Raw genomic sequence first — 17,872 nt, 5'->3', positions numbered from 1 at the left:
CTCCCCTCTCCCCTCCTCCCCTCCTGATCACTCCCAAACCTGACTCTGCTGATTAAAGACGTCGGGGATGCCTTACCTCGGGCTCTTCTCTCTTCTTTGAATAAATTTCATTAAAGCCCAGCTCAAAAGTCACCTCCTCTGTAAAGCCATCCTTCCCCCATCTCTCTGCCTCAGGAGGGCTGTTGTTCCTCCCTCCCCTCTACTTCAAGAGGCCTTGATTACAGAACAACTCCCAGGATTTTACTCAGGCCTACCAGTTGTTAAAATACGGAAATACTGCCATGCCATTTGGCAAAGATTTGTTGTTCCTAAGGCCCCAAAGGCCTCACTATTTCACTGACCCCAGGACCCTCCTACAGGATCCAGTAACTAAGGGTTAATGCCTGGCATAGTGGAGGAGGTGCTCCCAGACCCCCTTCCCCCATGGTTGGCATCGGTCCTGCCTGGTCCTTTCCTATGCAGGACCAGTTATGAAAGGTTTTTACTGTCCTCAAGCCCATCACACTACATTATGGTCAGTGGTTCCTAGACTTGCCGATCCAGCTAGATTTTGAAAATTATGTTTTATTCGTCTTTGCTTTTTCCAGAGCCTAGTCCAGTACACAGTAGATGTTCAGTAAATGCCAGCTTGCTAAATGACCACATTTCCAAAATTATTACTAATTTCATCTCAGTTACTTACTTGATGCCACTTTTGAACTGGAAAGAATATTTTACAGCCCATCGTTAATGATTTAGTGAGACTGAACCAGAAAATGTTGTATTTTTATTGTGGAAGAAATGACAGCAAGTACTTTCATAAAGCTTAGTATGTGGCAAAGAAGCCGTGGCTAACTAAAACTCCAAATCATTTTTTAATCACTTTTAAGTCATTATTTTTAACTTACTCTTTATCTGAAACTTTTCAAAGAGACTTATAAACCAGAAAAGCCGTTTAAAATGCGCTTCATGCTTTTTTCTCCCTCTCTATCGTAGTGGAGGTGAAGAAGGAAAAGGTCAAAAGGAAACCAGGGAGAGGAAGAGCAGAGGTTCAAGGAGGAAGAGGAGATGCATCTAGAAATGAGGAAGGTGGGCCTGAATAATCAGAACTGGTCGCTACCTAATGGGAGGATATAAACACCAAACTAATAATAAAGGTTCTCATTATTAGAGTTTTCTGGCCTCACATTGGTATGTAACTATGAGCAACTCATGCACGTATTATTCAGTATTCTTTCTGTTGCAAGTCACAGAAATGCAACTGAGACTAAACAAAAAAAAGGAAACTTACTGGCTCATAACTGGAATGTTCAGGGTTAACTGACCTCAGACACAGTTGGATCCAGGGCCTCAAATATTGACCTCAGAACTTCCCCTTCTCCCTCCATGGAATCTTGTGGTTTTGTTTCTCTCTGGGTTGACTTCATTGTCATTCTCAAGTGGGTTCCCTCTGGACAGTGGCAAAGATGGCCACCAAGAGCTCCAGGCTTACATTCCACCAACTTAGCAAGTCTGATTGTTTCAACAAAGTCCAGGGTTGACTCTAAACTGACTCTACTGCAAACCATCTCTATGGAAAAGGCATGTGATCCTCCCACTGGTCAGACCTCTAGCCAGTGGGTACAACACAGGCTGAAAACTGAAGAGGAGTGTTCCCTTATAAGAAAACAAGGGCTCATAGTCACTTCAGAGTTAGACAGAGCTGAGTTTGACTCCTCTTTCAAACGACTTCCTAGTTGTTTGAGCTTCAGAACATTTTTAAACGTCTCTATTTCCCCAACTATGAAATCAGGATAATAATACCCATTTCGTAGTGTTATTGTAAAAACCCACCTCGCAGTGTATTCTAAAGATAATATTTGTATAGGTCTCATCATATGCCTCTTACAAAAATGGCAGCTATTAATGTTATCATCAGCAATTCCTGGGGCAGCTAGAGACAACATAAAGGCTATCCCACAAAGGCTCTTTCCTACATAAATGAGTAGGAAAGAGGTGCGCAGCCATCACCTATATGCAGACCACAGTGTACAGCCTCACTGTGCAGCTCCTCGGAGTCCACTGGCTTGATCTTGGCACTTGAGCAAAATCCCTGCCTCCAATTTCTTAAACTCTCCTTAGCTCAACACCACATTTGTTTTCCCTTTACTGTATAGGTTCAGCAGAATGGGTAATCCTACTTGTTCACCAAATCAACCACTTTCTATATACCTGTTCAAGACTTTGGAAGTCTTAATTCTAGGTTTCTCAATATAAGAATGATATAACTTGAAAATGGCCAATGCCTACTTATAATTTATGGTGAGTCAGCAATTAAGAATGCTAACTAATAAGTGACAAGGAGTTATTGTATAGCACAGGGAACTATATTCAATATCTTATAATAAACAATAGTGGAAAAGAATTTTTAAAAAGAATACAGATGTATATGCATATATATAACCAAATCACTTTGCTGTACACCCGAAAGTAACACAATATTGTAAATCAACTAAACTTCAATTTAGAAAAAAGAATGCTAACTATACTAATTCCAATAATTTTATTATCTCTGGCCCAGTGATACCAAGGAGGTAGGGATGCAGGAAAGCCAGTTGATTTTAAGATACATCTGCAGAGTTGTACCTTAACTTAGTGAAGAATAATTAAGAACAACAACAACTAGTCAATGACTTAACCTCTTCGTCTTAGTTCCCTCATCTGGAAAATGGGCATAATAGTACCTTCCTTGCAAAGATGTGATGATTTAATGGATAAAAACATGTATCATGGTCAATGGTTAAGCACTTGATAAATGTCAGCTGCTTTTGTGAAGCATGACTATGTCGGAAACCAGAAAACTGGTGACCTTACTGCTTCTTTGATAAGTAAGAGATCTTTCACTTTGAAAGAAAGAAAATTTAAGAGGTCTAGACAAGCGTACAGGTTTGGAGCTGTGTGGAGCTGGGAAGAGAATTCAGCGGTCTCTTTCCATCACTTGTCCCTTTGTTGTAATCCTGGTGGGCCAGCTCTTTAGCCTGAACGCAGAGTGTGAATGTGGGGGGACATCCTGCAGTTCTAATTTGCTGTCGTCTTTGGGCTCCATAAGAGTCTCTGCCTACCTCTGAACCTCATAAACAGAGACTTGAGAGGAAAAATTTGCCAAAGTTCAACTGCATATCAAAGAAAGCCACAGAGCCAGAGAGCTCCCTAAGGACCCACATAGCTGCTTTGTCTACTGCCAAGCCATGGCCCTAATGCATGGATACGCCTGTAAGCCAAGAGCCAAAGCCACAAAGTTCCACCAGTTCATTTAGCCTTGGCATTTCAATGTACTGCGGGATCTGTTTTTTGGGTTGTTGTCTCATTGTTAAGGGGTAAAAACAGAAACATCCTTGTCATCGGAAAACTGGTTTACTAAATCACCACCACTACCCCAACCCCACCCCAAACCCTACCGTGAGAATAGCTCCACTGCCTTATGTGACGAAATGGAGCAAATGCCAGCTTTTCCCCCTTGTGAACCCTGATCTCTCTGAGGCCATCCTTTCCCACGGGCTGACTTGGATGGGCCAGTTTCTGCATCCCAGGGAAGGTACAGCCCTGTAGCCAATGCCACTAATGCTGAATCTGGGCCTGGGGTATACCTCTATCTCAATCCCTGATCCTCTAAAATGAAGCACTCAGGATGGCTTCATTTCTACTCCAGTAGCCTTTCAAATCTTCCCTAGCATCTTTTCCCCCTAAAATGTAAAAATGAAAGGATTCATAACTCCTTTTACCACTGATTGGGATTTGCTTGTTTCTTCAAATGGTGCTCCCAAATCCAGCAGCTACAACTTCTCTCCCTGGATGCCATGATGTGTTGAGGTCTAAAAATGTCCCCAGATGGAAAGCTACATAGAAGACTTATACAGGAGAATTCTGAGGCTACTAATAGGCGCTTGTCATCTTTGGAGAGGTTTATTTCATTTAAGTCAACAAATACATGGTGAGCTCTGCACTGCACTATGCTAGGACTTTAAGGACTGAGTCAGTTCTGCTTTAGCTGAACACCTAAATGTGGCAGGGAATCAGCATCTAAAACCACGAGCAGTGGGAAGCCAGAGAGCTACTTTTTCTTGGGTGGTGAGAAGAACGTAAAGAAATGGTATCATTCAGGCAACAGCATAAAGGAAAAGTAAGATTTCTTCACGTGGAGGGCCTTCCAAGTGGGTCACACAGCATGAGCAATGGAAGTAAGGCTAGGAAGCTCTAGGCACCACCACACACTGCAGTCTTACTGAAAGCGCCTAAATTATGAGTAAAGAAAATGCACCTCACACTAGGAACACTTCTTATCTGTGAATTCTGTTGGAATGTTCGGAATGCATCTCTCACTAGAAGAGCTTTTGTTTTTTGAAGCATACGTCTTTTTTTGTTTGTTTTAATTTATGTTTTCAGGCAGGAAAATGCAGTCCATGAGAAGACGTGACTTATGTAAGGCTGGGCAAAGGTCAGTGTCCTGAACTCTGCAAGTGGCCAGGCTGGAGGCAGACCTCAGAATTCCCATTTTCTGCCATCACTATTAGACCACCCTGCCATCTAATAAAACCAACCCCGTATCTTGGCTTTGAATATTTGAAAATGGAAAGAAATGTGACAGGTTAAAATCTCAGATTCCCTCGGCTTTCTGATTACTTGCAAATCCACATAAGGCTCACATATCACTCTTCTCTCATTTCGTCAGCATCTGAATTTGTTTGGTTGTCGTGTGAGTGATGAAAACTTAAAAGCTATGTTGATATGTGCAGCATGTGGAAAACCACTCGTAGGTTCTCTCTGCCCTGGAAAGGCCAGAGGTACATGTACACATTCTTATACACCCAAACAGACCTATCCGTCCACTCTGCACACACTCAACATCACTAGACACTCATTTAAAAAACACAGCGTACTGTGTGCTGACGTGATGGGAAGCCACAGGCTAAGTTCTTAGACACTGGCCAAGAAGAGATGGGATCCAACCCATCCCTAGACCACAGGAAAAATACTTTCGACCACAGAGCTGGCTGCAAGATATTCTTTTTGTAGGAAACAAAATGTTTCCAGCCTTGGGATTTTTGGGGGGGGGTGTCCTTTCACTGTTATTGAGTAGGAAAGGCAAACGTTTAAGCAAGAGGCCAAGTAAACATCTAAGGAAACCAAAACCAGGCTCCTTTGCTGGGACAGTGGAACACAGGGTGAATGAGAGCACACTGGACAAGCCCCAGGCTCTTCGAAGCCTCGGGGGCAGAGTAACCCAGGCAATTATTAATGTGTTTATGACCCCAGTTTAACCCCACTCCACTGCAGCTCCACTAGTTAACTCAGTAGACTTGGCCAAGTTACTTCACTTCTCCAAGCCTCAGTTTCCTAAGTGTCAAGTGTGAATAATGATAGTACTAATGTCACAGGTTACTGTAAAGAATAAATGAAACATATGTCAAAGTTGCACAATGGGGCCAGCACATAGTAGGCACTCAAGAAATAGGATTTGTTAAGGTCGATTCAGGAACTCTTACAAGTCACTAGAGAAGTACCGTGACAGACTGTTAGAATTGAAGAATTCTTTAGAGATTGAAATTCCAGCCCCCACATTTTATAAACAAGAAAATGGCCCTAGAGAGATGAAAAAGTGTGGCCAAATCATCCAGTCAGTGGTAGGCCCAGAGCTAAGACCCTGCAGATTGGATGCCACGGGTAAAGAGAGTGAAAGTCATTCACACCACAGGGAACACCATGTGGGGTCAGCTGGCAGTCGCTCTTAGGTTCCAGTGTACCTAAGAATCACCTGGGCAATGTATAAAAATGCAGATATCTAGGCCTACCCCCAGTGCTGCTGATTTTGTCTGGGAGGACCTAGGAATCTGAATTTTTAACCATTGATGCTGGTGGATTCCAAGAGGTATTCCTCTGATCACTGGTCAAGAAATATCACAAGAGGAAGTCATCAGCCAAATAAATAAGTGAACAGAGTGCTAGGGTTGTATCCCATGGTTTAGCACAAACAAACAGGGTGGCAAGTCCTACCATAAATAATGAAGAATATTCCCATTGTCCAAATAGTAAATGAGGTATAGCATGGTGTTGCTGCTTTTTCTGGATCTATTTTATAGAAAAGTAACCTATGACTCAGGATCATTTGCCCAAGATCACATCTAATTAGAGACAAAGCTAGAACTTAATTCTAAAATGTCACTGCCTTTTTTTTTTTTTAACAGTGGAGAATCTTTTTTCTAGGTCCCTAGAGATGAAGACAGTGGGCTTATATAATATGTTATATGCTAGGATCCATGAATTAATTTTAATTGCTATGAGAAAAAAAATTATCCTAGCTTTTTGATGCATTCAAATGGAAAAGTTCTCCCATACTATTTCTGGGGCTGCTATTCATTCCATCAGCTCCCTTGTTGGCTAATGGAAGAAACTTGGTTAGAAGGAAGAAGGAACAATACCGCACCATGCTGGACATTTCAGAGGCACCAGAAACCATAGTCACATTAGTGCACACCACCTGCTTCCTTTTCATTAAAATCCCGCCCTTCTAATAGAAAACATATACCTGACCCCGAGGGCTATAAAGTTCTGTGCGTCATCAAATAACCGCACGAGTATCCCAGTTAGTGGTTACTGTGTTAGAGAATTTGGGAACTTCCTGGACACAGCCCAGATGAATCAATATGGGGACGGACTCAGAAACATTCCAAAGGATGGAGTTTCAGCCGTTCCCTGTGGTGGTGGAGCATGTAAGAGCCTCTTAGCAATGTCTAGGGGTTCGCCCCCCCCAGACTAGAAATGATTACTCTACTTCTTGGTCCAAGACTGAAGGATCTGGAGAGGCACACAAGTACAGCTCCCCTACTTCTATTTTTCTTTGATGAATGCTTTAATACAACACTAATCTTCAGTTCAATCTGCAGTTGAATGATGCCTGTCCTCATAAGAATCTCAGAATGCTCCAATTCAGTAAGTCGGTGACAATGGCCTTAGAAAAGATTGATTATGATTTAGATCAATTTTACAGCCATTACTATTGGCCATACAAATGGATTATAGGATTCTCCTTGCAAAATCTAACGTTGAATCTCAATTAGAATCCAAATACACAGTTAATCTCTTAACCATCCTGTCCCTCCTGGAGAGAATTCTGGTCTTCAGAGCTGCTCCTCTGTTCGATGGCATCAGCACATTCAGAGGATGCCAATTCCTCTTCCACAACGTGAACCCATTAATGGAAGGGAGCCTGCCTTTCTTTCCGCAAGGGAGGGGCAAGGCCTGGGTGTGTGTATACAGACCCTGAAATATTTCAACACACCTCTTTTAGAGAAGGTTCAGTTGGTTTCAAACCCCTAAGCCCCACGAGGCATTATTTCCAGCCATTAAAATGTTTCCTGAGCTTAGATACATCTGGAAAGTTTTGGAAAATCCCACAGGAAGGGGACTGGGCCAAGAGAGCTCCTTTTCTCATGCCATTCAGGAAGTACTGCACAAAATGTTTGCCCTCCAAGACAGCCCAGTCCAGGAACCCAACTCTCAGGGCTGGAGAATCATGGCAGACAGAGAAGCCCTTTAGGAAACAGGGCCAGTGGAGAACATCTGGGGTTTCATATTAACCAAGTACCAATCTGAGGGCTTATGCAGACCACGTCAGTCAAGGTCCATCAGAAAAACAGGACTCACCCCGGGTAGTTTAAGAGAGAGAACTTAATGTTGGAAACTAGTAACAAACGTGTTGGAAGAGCTGAAAGGAAAACAGGGGACAGCGAGATAACCCAGAGACCAGCACCAGTAAGAAGACACCACAATCCCTAGGGCTGGAGGAACAAAGGAAGAGGTGCTGTTACTAGAGCCCAGAGGAGGGAGCTGCCCAGCTCCAGCTCTTCGTGCAGCTGGGACCACAAAGGGATCATGGAGGAGGAACTGGTGTTACTGCCTGAGGCACCCCTGGAAGCAGAGAGAGGGAGGCAGAAATACATAGCTTCTCCCATACATCTGCTCTTCATCCTCCCTCAAGGACCCCAAACTTAGCAGAATCAATGGAAAGGGAGCCTGGGAAATGCAGCTCACGTGGTGAGTTCCCTGTGGTACCAAGCGGATCGGCGGAAAGGCAGGGAGCGGGTCGGAGACCAACAAAGCCATTGACTGGCACAGCCCATTGAAGCAGGGATTCCTGATTCCCACCTGGCACGCGGGGGTCTTTCTTTTTTTAAAAAAACAAAACAAAACAAAAAAAACAAATGTTGAAGCCTAAACTGGTAGTTCTCCAAATCAGCTACTGATTCCACACCCCTGGACTTGAAGGTGGCCAGAATTCACTGGAGAGGGAGACACAGGATCCACAGGCCCTCTCCTCCCTGAGCTCAGGGGCTTGACTGTGAGTAGTTTCGCTCACTTTCCCTGGCAGGTGTTACCAATGCCATTTCCCACACACTCTGATGACGACCGTCTCCTTATAGAAGCTGGGGTTCTAAAAAAAAGAAATGGCACTGAGGGTGGAGAAGGAGGGAATGCCGGGCTGGAAGCAATGATGGGGGCCAGGTCGGGGGAGAACACTTTGACTCAGATTCTGCACAATTCTAGGAAATCCCTTCTGGTCTCCAAGCTAATTCCTGATGGCAGTCATTGTCATCCAGTCTTTGGGGGAAGAGGGAGGCAGCCGGGCTGTCACAGAAGTAGGGAACCGTGCGTGTCCTGAGCGAGGCCAGCTCTTGTCTCCCTCCCAGGCCTGCTTGCCCTCCGGTCCTAACCCATTCAGTGACGCATATCCTCACCTACTCACTTACTTACATCAGAAACCACCCCTCCTTCTAACCTCCTTCCAGATACAGTGTCTGCACTTAAATGCTCTTGTTCCTGCCTCCTGACCATCTCATCTCTCTTCTTTCTTCTCCACCTCAATGGCGACTGCTTCTTTCAGGCCCTCACTTCTTTGCATCTTATTTCAAATTCTTCCAAATCTGTATGGCGAACTTCTTTCTTGTCGCCACCCTACTGGAAGTCTCTCAGCGGGGCTCCTCAGAGCCTTCAGGGTCAAGTCTGATTTGCCCTACCTGCCCTTATTTTATCTTTATATACGGGCCCCATTTCCCACATGCCCTCCCCAGTATCACTAAAGAAGGACCATTTGCACCTCCCATCTCGGAGTCTTTGTTCATACAGCTTCCTCAGCAACTACCTGGCAAGTACTGATATCGCCTTTCAAGTCTTATCTTAAATATGATACCCTCCCTCTGAATCCTTCCCTGACCACACCCTCCCTGCCGAGAGTTCTGACCCGTCCAGCACTGATGCCCACACTGTCCTCTGCTGCAGTTTCCTCCATTCCTTCTTGTGTGTATTTATGTCTGTCACCCTCTACTATGTGTTTCCCCTCTGCTAGCACAGGTCTTCAGGGCAGGAAATGGGGCTTTATTTGACTTCACATTCCCAGCATTTGGCACACGTATCTACCCAGCAAAGATCTGAAGGTAGTAGAAGAGGAGGGAGGGAGGGATGGAGGGAGGGAGGGGAGGATGGAAGGAAAAGGGAGGGTCAAACACAAAGAAAACCTAATGGTCTAGTCTAGATAAAAATAGCAATCTATAAGAGGATCCACGTCCACAGTTAGAGCACACACAAAGGGCTATTATTACAATTACAGTCTCTAGAAGATATACTGCTGAAGATTTTAAACTGTAATGTATCTTGTTTCTTCACTGAGGACCAATATAAGATTTTTTTAGAAGAGGAAAAAAGTGACCAAGATTTCACAGATGCTATGGCAGTCGCTCAGCCAACTTGTCTCAGTGGGTTTTCTTTGAAAATTCTTGGCTTTTGGACAACCACAACACATAATGAGACCCCCTAGGCACAGGGGTCCCAAAGACAAATGAAGCCTTTGGTAGAAATGTCTGCTGTGTGATAGGCTATAGGCTGGCTCTTGAGAAGAACTAGCCTTCTCAAGGCGATAGGACGATCAAATGCTGACACACTCTTTGCAGAGGCAATCACAGGGATCTCAGAGTGAGATCTAAATGAGAAAGGGAGAGAGAGGGGTATTAAAAGGTAAGGCTGGTGCCAGAGTGGGGTCACAAGGAGAAAACAGAGATCAGTCACACAGAAAAGCCGAACACTGCAATGCATGGCCGGTACAGGGCAGTATGCCTGGAAAGAAAACTGTGTGAACAGCTACGAACAAGAGAGAATAGCTTGGTATAAATAAGAATGGCTGTTGAAGGGGTAGAGGCCATGTTGGATCCACTGAACTTGTGTTTTAAGGAGGCACCTGTAAGAGAACACAGAACTGCCAAGGGTTTCTTCATTTTACTAGACAGTGACTGAATCCTGATTAGGTGCTGGGACAATACTTTCAGAGAATCACTGACAACTCAGAAAGGATTTAAAGGCAGACCATGGAACTGACTACTCTGTGGGGAAAGTGACTTTGCAGGGAAAGAGTAAAGAGGCAGATATTGCTTCTGTGTCATTCTGTGTCATCCATGAGAGAAGGAACACCTCCCCACCGTACCTCTTGGCCCTGCAGGTTCTCACTGGAGGAGACCACGAACAGGTGGGCACAGATCTGTCCCCACTGTGGGCAAGACTCCACAGAGACTCTCTCTTTCTGCTTTAATGATACATGACAGAACACTGAAGCCAAACCAGAATGTGGAAAAGACAGTGGCTGGAAAGGCCAGAACTTGGAAGCGGAGAGAGAAAGGGCTAGACTGGATGGCAAAGGCATGACTGGATGGCAAGATTCAGAGGACCATGTCCTGTGGAGCTCATTCTTCCTCAGGGGTGTTCTGCTGCCACCCAGAGCCACATGGTTATAGGAAATAACTAATGACTATTTAACAGAGATAGACAAAGCTCTCTCGAGGCAATGACTAACCCACTCTTTGAAGGGAGCATCCTTTCTAGTACAACCACTGAAGGTGGCCACACCACAGTGGCTGAATGGAGAAAAGTCCTGCAGTTAATTCCAAGCAGCACACATGAATAATCTTATGTTAACATGGGGTTCAGTATAGGTTAATGGTTAAGAACTGAAAGATGTGTATCTGTCAGAAGGGCCCAGTAGCCTTAACGGGAGGAACAGCATTCTCCTCCCTCTCCAATAAAGAATCTGCACTAGACAGTCCTAGGTTAGTGTGGCTGTGCCACAGTGTCTGTCAGGTCCCTCTGCCCCTGCATCTGCCGAGGCTCCAGCTATCAAGTCTGCAGTCCCGCAGGTGTTAGGAAGAAGGGTAGGAGAAGAGAGCTACCCTCCACTGTTGGGCATTTCCTGGGTGTGGCAAGGACACAACCACTTAAAGCCCATTGGCCAGAACTTAGACAGATGACCACATACAGCTGCAAAGGATCCTGGGAAATGTAGTCTCTATTCTCTGGGAATTGAATTCTGCTAAAAATCAGGGTTCCATTACTGAGTAGGAGAGGGAGATTGGACACAGGGGACAACTAGCACAGTGGACAACCAGCATAGTGATCTGGGGTGCAGGTCTCCACTGTCCTCAGAACTTCTGTCAGAATTCAAGGCCTCAGCTTGAGGATGGGCCTGGGTTTGGGAACAGGATAGGAGTAGCAGTAGAAAGAACATGGTATTCTCCCCTCCCCCAGCTCTCCAGGACAGGATAGAGGCTAAACTCTTTTTCTTTTAAATATATTTTTTATTGTGAAGTATTTCAGACTGCCAGTCAAGAATAAAAAATACTATAATGGGAAAAAAAAAAAAACCAAGGGATGTAGGAGAGTGTATGTGTATGGAGGGGAGACCTTAGAGGCCGTGTGATTCAGAGCAGTTTTTAAAAGCTTTGTAAACCTCAACCACTCATCTTTAAAGAGTACCCAGTAATATCTTTCTCATTGGGTAGTTGTGAGGCTTGAACAAGAAAATGCCCACAAAGCACGCAGCAGAGTAACTGGCACAAAGGAAACTCTCAATAAATGGAATAAATAGTTGGGTAGACAGAGCAAAGCAACCAGAAAGCCAGGGCCTTGGGGGCTTTGGGCGATTTGTGCTCAGTCTTCCCCAGATATACCAGATGCCTCAGTTCTAACGTTTAAAGGTTTATAATGACGTATCTCTTTCTGGAGGATTGACACTCAGAGAATTCTGTTAGAGTCATGGCTCATAATCCCTTCTCAGTCTCTCACTGCTAATTCTGGGTCAAGGCTTCAGAAAATAGGCAGTGGGTAGAGCCACTGCAGCTTGGCTCTCCAAAGGTGTTCTCCAAATCACAGGCCCTTTGGTAACAATAAAACAAGGGTCCAAGACTCAGGCACACATGTTCTTTGTCCTAGATGCCAGAACTCTTAAGCTCTGCCAAGCCAAGAAGGGAAATTTTCAGAAAGAGACCCTCTGTGGAAAAATCTCTGCTTCGAGCATTTGAACTGTAAGGCAGTTGCCAGGAGCCAGTGACTGATTTAAAAATTCAGGGGAGGTGACCGGAGGGGTGGGTGTGGAGAGAGGAGCAGCAGGGTAAGAGGAGCGTTGAGGGAAGGAAGGAGCAAGTATGTCAACTCTATGGTAACTAAGAATTCTAAATTATTTAGAGCAGCAGAAATCAGGACAGCTCAATGAGTTTTATTGCAGTTGACAACCAATCACGCATTGGATAATGTTTAGTGTATCATAAAATGTTATGGTAACATAAGAAGACTTACGTACATTGAAACTGAATGCTAGAGACATATTTGATTCATTTTCCCTCACACCTCCATCATGTAAATGCTGTGTCTGTCTGCTTCCCAGGCCCCTACACCTAATTTCATAAGCCATTAAGATTTTGGGAGGGCCTGGAGGCCCAGCCCCTGCACTGCCCCAATTAGGCTGAAATGTAAAACCAACAACGTACCATGTTGTGACCCTCACAGCCGGAGCAGACCCCAGGCAGTGCACCACCTGGGGTAGGCATACGGCCCCAGCAACAGCAACGAGACCACACATTCTCCAACTTGGACATGAGTACGCCCCATGTGTGACAAGCTGTGTGTTTCAAATCGTACACACAAATGGGGCGAGGAGCATTCTGAGTCAGTCCCGTGTCAGGAGTCACGAGGCAAATAATGGCAAGAGCAAGAGAAAAAAAGCAAGCAGCTACTCATCATTTCCTTCCTGATGCCCCTGCGACAGAGTGGGACGTGCTGTCCTAACACGTAGGGCAGTAAGCTTTGGAGGTAAGCTAAATGACATTCTAGATCCAGCCATCCCTGGGGAAAAATCAGAGACAATGTTCTAGAATAAGGAAAAAAAAAAGCCCCAAAAGATAATAAGGACCATGCACTGCAAGCAAAAAGAATCATCACTAAGTCGAGGCTTTGTTTTCCAGTACCTCATTTTATTCCTAAATGAAAAATAAATTCCTACACCTCAGAGAACATGGTAGAGCCAAAAACAAAGTGAAAAAACACTTAAGCTCTAGAGTTACACAAACTTGGTTTCAAATCTCAATACCACTACTGCGATATGATGCATGTTATTTATCCTCGTAGCCCAGTTTTCCTATTTGTAAAAAGGTAGATGGCGAGATCTATGCTCGAGAGTTGTTGCGGGGGTTAATGGAAAAAATGCACCTGGAATTATCAAATATAATACCCACAAAGGTAGGTACTCGATAAAGACTAACTCCCTTCCATTCCTGGAAATTAAAAAGGCCTTCAATTAGTGTTGCCTGGAGCACTGAGGGGGAGAAAAGATGGTTTTTGCTACCAAACAATGGGACCCCAGGATGGCAGGAAACAGGTCCCCACAAGAGCTACCTCCTGCATCCTTTCCTCTCTCTGTCCCACTCTGACTTTTCAAAATAAAGAAGCAAAGACTAAAAAATATGATAACCACAAAGCTTCACCCATGCTGAGATGACCAGACAAACAAAACGTATCAGAGAATTCCAGTTTTCCCAAACCATCACACCTTTAGTCTATGAAAATAGGCAACAGGCAGTTCAAGATTTAAGGGTGACTGTCCAGGAACACAAATAACCCTTTGCAGGAGAGGGGCAGAGGAGTCAGCCCTGTGTGCAGGATGCTGTCTGTAAGCCATTTGACTGGGAAGTCCAGGCTCATGGTGAAGTTCAGCTTGGAAAAAGTCACTTATTCACATGTCTGGGTCCAAGAATTTAAAATGCTGACTTTTATCTGGTAATTCATTGCAATGTGGGGTGAGTTGGTGCCTTTTAAAAATATTTTTCTGCAGAGTTCTGTAGAACCTTTTTATGAACCACGGAAAGTCAGAGGGAATATAAATATTGCATCTCCTGCAAACCTAGTAATTTGACTGGGTTGGGGACTTTTTGGCCCAGAATTTTCCTACTAAAAGTCAGCAAAGTAAAGTGAAAATAGCAACAGATCAGAAATTGGGAGAATTTAATTCCAATTCCATTTCTATTGTGAGCTAGTTGTGTGACCCTGACTAAGTCATCCTCAACTGCTCACCCCGGAACGAAGGGGCTAGAATAGAGTGACCACTCCTGTAGGAATCAGCGGAAGTGCTTGCCCTCCCTGCCCGGTGGTTGGGGGCAGGACCTGGGAATCTTCATTGTTAACAAACACCTGTGATTCTTAAGTCCACTGCAGGTGACAATCACTGGAAAAGACGATCCCCAGAGGACCTCTCAGACAGGACACTGATTCTAAATGCGTTTATCCTAATGGAAGTGCTGGTTCGCTTGTAAATCAGTTCATAGTTTATGTACATGTTGAATCTTTCCCTCCCCTTTGCTTTTTCTAACCAAAGATATTGCCTCATTTTCTTCTCACTCCTAGCTAACTAACCAAGGCTAAAACACAACATCCTGTCCAACCTTCATTTTTCAAATGAGCCAAATAAATTTCAGTGTCCCTGACTCCCAGGTCAGTGCCTTGTTCAAGAGCTCTTGTACTTGGATTTCCTATGTAGTTTTCCTCACCCAACAGTGAAGTCTTCAGTTTGGTTCCAAAGCCCTGCGTCTCTTCTACTTCCTGCAACAGCTGAGATTTCTCTAGAAATCTCTCATCCATGTATTTGCTGGTTAACTGAGTGGGTCACTGTATAAGGGGGTTTGGTACCAGACAGTCTGTAAAAATAAAACTAGTCAGAGCTGGAGGAGAATGATGGAGGTGATAAAATACTGGTGAAATGAGTGGTTTGTTACAGGGGAAGTCACCTGAACACTCCGTGAGTGGACCACCATCCAGCCCCTGATGGTCAGAGGCTAAGATCCTCAAAGAGAGAAATAGGGACAAGTACCAAGTCTTCCATAAAAACAAATGTATTCAAAAATAAATATTCTTTATTCACGGATATATCCTTTTTACTTTATGGTATTAAATTACCTTTTCCTTTTTGAAGTGGTAGTAACAATCAATTTTACAACTTTACTTGATTAAAAAAAAATGACATTTAAAACCCCATGGAGGTTCCCCAACCCTTGTTTCGGTTTGATTTTTATTTGAACTTTTATTGACCTCATGTGGCCGAAAATCTCCTAGGAAAACATGTCCTCTCTCTCTTTCTCTCTCCCAGCAGAGGTACATGGTCTATCGCAGCCAAAGCATCTCAAAGGGGCTCCCCCATCAGCAGCACTGGAGCAGTGATGGCCATGCATTTTTAATTGTCAGTTTCCAATGGAACATCTTCAAGGGAAAGTTTTCTCTGCTTGAGCCCATTCAGAAGTGGTGATTTGGGGGAGCACCCTGACCTTTTTCAAAAGGAGCCCCACGGTGTTTGGGGGTTTTTTGGTAAGTGGTGGGGAAGATATTAATATTCTTATTTCAAATGTGAAGACAGAAACAGGAAGTGTGCACTTGGGTCTCTGAGTTGCCCTTTCTCAGTCCGAGCCTGTCTTGATGCTCTGTGACTCCTAGCTCGCTGTATTCATTTGCTGTTTTGTATACTTTCAGGTAGGGTTTCCTCAGATTTTAATACATTGCCTGGTGACCTGAAAAAAGAATCCTTTTAAAAGTCTCCATTCTGGGCTCCCCTTTTATACATTTTCCCAGTCTCTCAATACCTGGTAGAGCACTTCTGATGAAAGAGCGGGGCAGCGGTTAGATTTCACACTTGAGCAGCTCTGAAAAGGGAGGGAACGTTTATACCCAAGGCAACGTACTTGGCTGGGATTCTCTGTTCCCTTTGCTATTTCTGCAGATATTTATGCTTAAAAAGAAATTTCTCCCACCCTTGCAGCACAGCCAAACTTCTCCTCTGGCTGGATCCAGTCACACACACACACAAACAACAAAAAAATCTCTTTGCCTAAGAAAAGCAGATGAGCTGGGGTAGAAAAGAAGAGGACAAACACCACGACCTGGGGCCGTTTTACAAAGGTAGAGGGGAACATAAAACTATGACTTCCATCAGGTAAAACATGGCCTCCCATGTCCGTCTTTGTTGGGGTGAATATGGAGACATGTCTAACATTCTTGCCCCAAATCTGCCCTTCAACTTATCTGGGAGAAAAGATTTATCATCTTTTCTTCAGTTACTCAGTCCTTCATTAAGCCTTTCCAACCACAGAGAGGAGAACTTGAGACTTGTGGAAGATAGCAACAAAGATTTCTTATCCTTCCCCATCGGCCTAAGTCCCCAAGCTGCCGGGTCCCTGCAGGCAGCGGCAGGACCCCTCCCTCACTCCGCCTGGGTCTGTGTGGAGGCCTCCGGCTTGCTTACACAAAGGAATTCCAACTAGGATTTCAAGGGAAGCCTGGCTCCCACTCCCCCACCGCTCCCAGCAGGCCGGCTCTGCAAAAAAGTATTCCCATATTCAGGATTCTTAGAGTATTTCTACGTTAAGTATATGCTTGAATTACAGGGTTTGATGCTGACCTTTTAAACTGACAATTCCTAGTACTTTGAAGGAACTTTCACACTGCACAACTCAATTCCTACGGGGGAGAAGGATTCTAAGTAAGAGGTATGTCCTTCTTCCTCAAGACTGGGTTCACATGCAGATGCAAGGAACTAACGTTTCTTTCTTCTTTCTCTTTTTCAAAATATATGCATTGAATGTGTAAGTGCCCAGCATTTTCCTTGCCTCTGAGGGTGCACAGATTAAGACTTGATCACAGCCTTGAAGGGGCTCACACTCGCAAGACTAGAGAGAACGGCTGGGTTCAACTGTGGGCAAGTCTGAGAGAAGAGGGGCTGATGAGGGCGGTGGTGTTAGGAAGTCTTCGTGGTGATGGTGGTTGAGGCTTTTAAAATACAAAATGGATACTCAGAGAAGAATCATGTCGCTAGAAAGGAAACACTAAATACTTCCAAGATGCAAACAACCTGGGGCTTTGAGAAAAGCCTAAGAATTCAAGTAAGAATCAAGAGCTTGAGCAATCGGTCTTGGTCTTGTCAACAATTTACTGGGTACTTTAGGCTCTTCCTCCAAAGTGTTCTGTAACTGCAGGGTGCCTTCTAAATAGAAGATGAAATTATTATTATAAGGTCCATTTAAATAAACCTCTTATATGAAAACGTCACCTCTTTCCAATTTGTTGAAGTAAGAGAGTCATAATATTTATTTCATCTAGGGGGTGTGAAGCTTAGTTGGGATTAATTTACTTCATTACTCCTTCCAGGGCACTTAAAATTTTATATAATCCCACATGTGGTTTGTACGAACAGACTTCAGGAGGATTTGATGAGAAACAGTATGAATATTTCATCAAGTTTTTTCACCATTCTTTCAAGTATAAACACCCTCATTCTAAGTTTTCCAGTCCCATGTTACAAGGCACCTGGTCACTGTGAGAGCTTCCCCAGGGGAGTCCTCAGCCAGTGTCGTTGCTGCCTCATTGACCACCACAGAATCCGTCTGCAGCAACATCCCCAGCCCCCTGCCCCGTCTCCTCTACGCTTGAGGGATGTGAGATGCTGGCACAGCATGTACTGTTCACATGACTACCTATTTCCCCAAGTGGACTGTGAACAACCACA

The 17,872-nt window shown here is 44.3% G+C and overlaps 1 protein-coding gene across 12 annotated transcripts in view; it reads right to left on the bottom strand.

The window, feature by feature from the left end:
• The window catches only part of RAD51B (RAD51 paralog B), a 582,927-nt gene that overhangs the window by 97,374 nt on the left and 467,681 nt on the right, over window positions 1-17,872 (bottom strand). The gene's annotated exons all lie outside the window — the stretch shown is intronic.

This window comes from Vicugna pacos, chromosome 6 (assembly GCF_048564905.1).
Source record: "Vicugna pacos chromosome 6, VicPac4, whole genome shotgun sequence".
Classification (NCBI taxonomy): Eukaryota; Metazoa; Chordata; class Mammalia; order Artiodactyla; family Camelidae; genus Vicugna; species Vicugna pacos.
The sequence above is the reverse complement of the archived record's forward strand: the minus strand, read 5'-3'. Positions and strand labels throughout refer to the sequence as shown.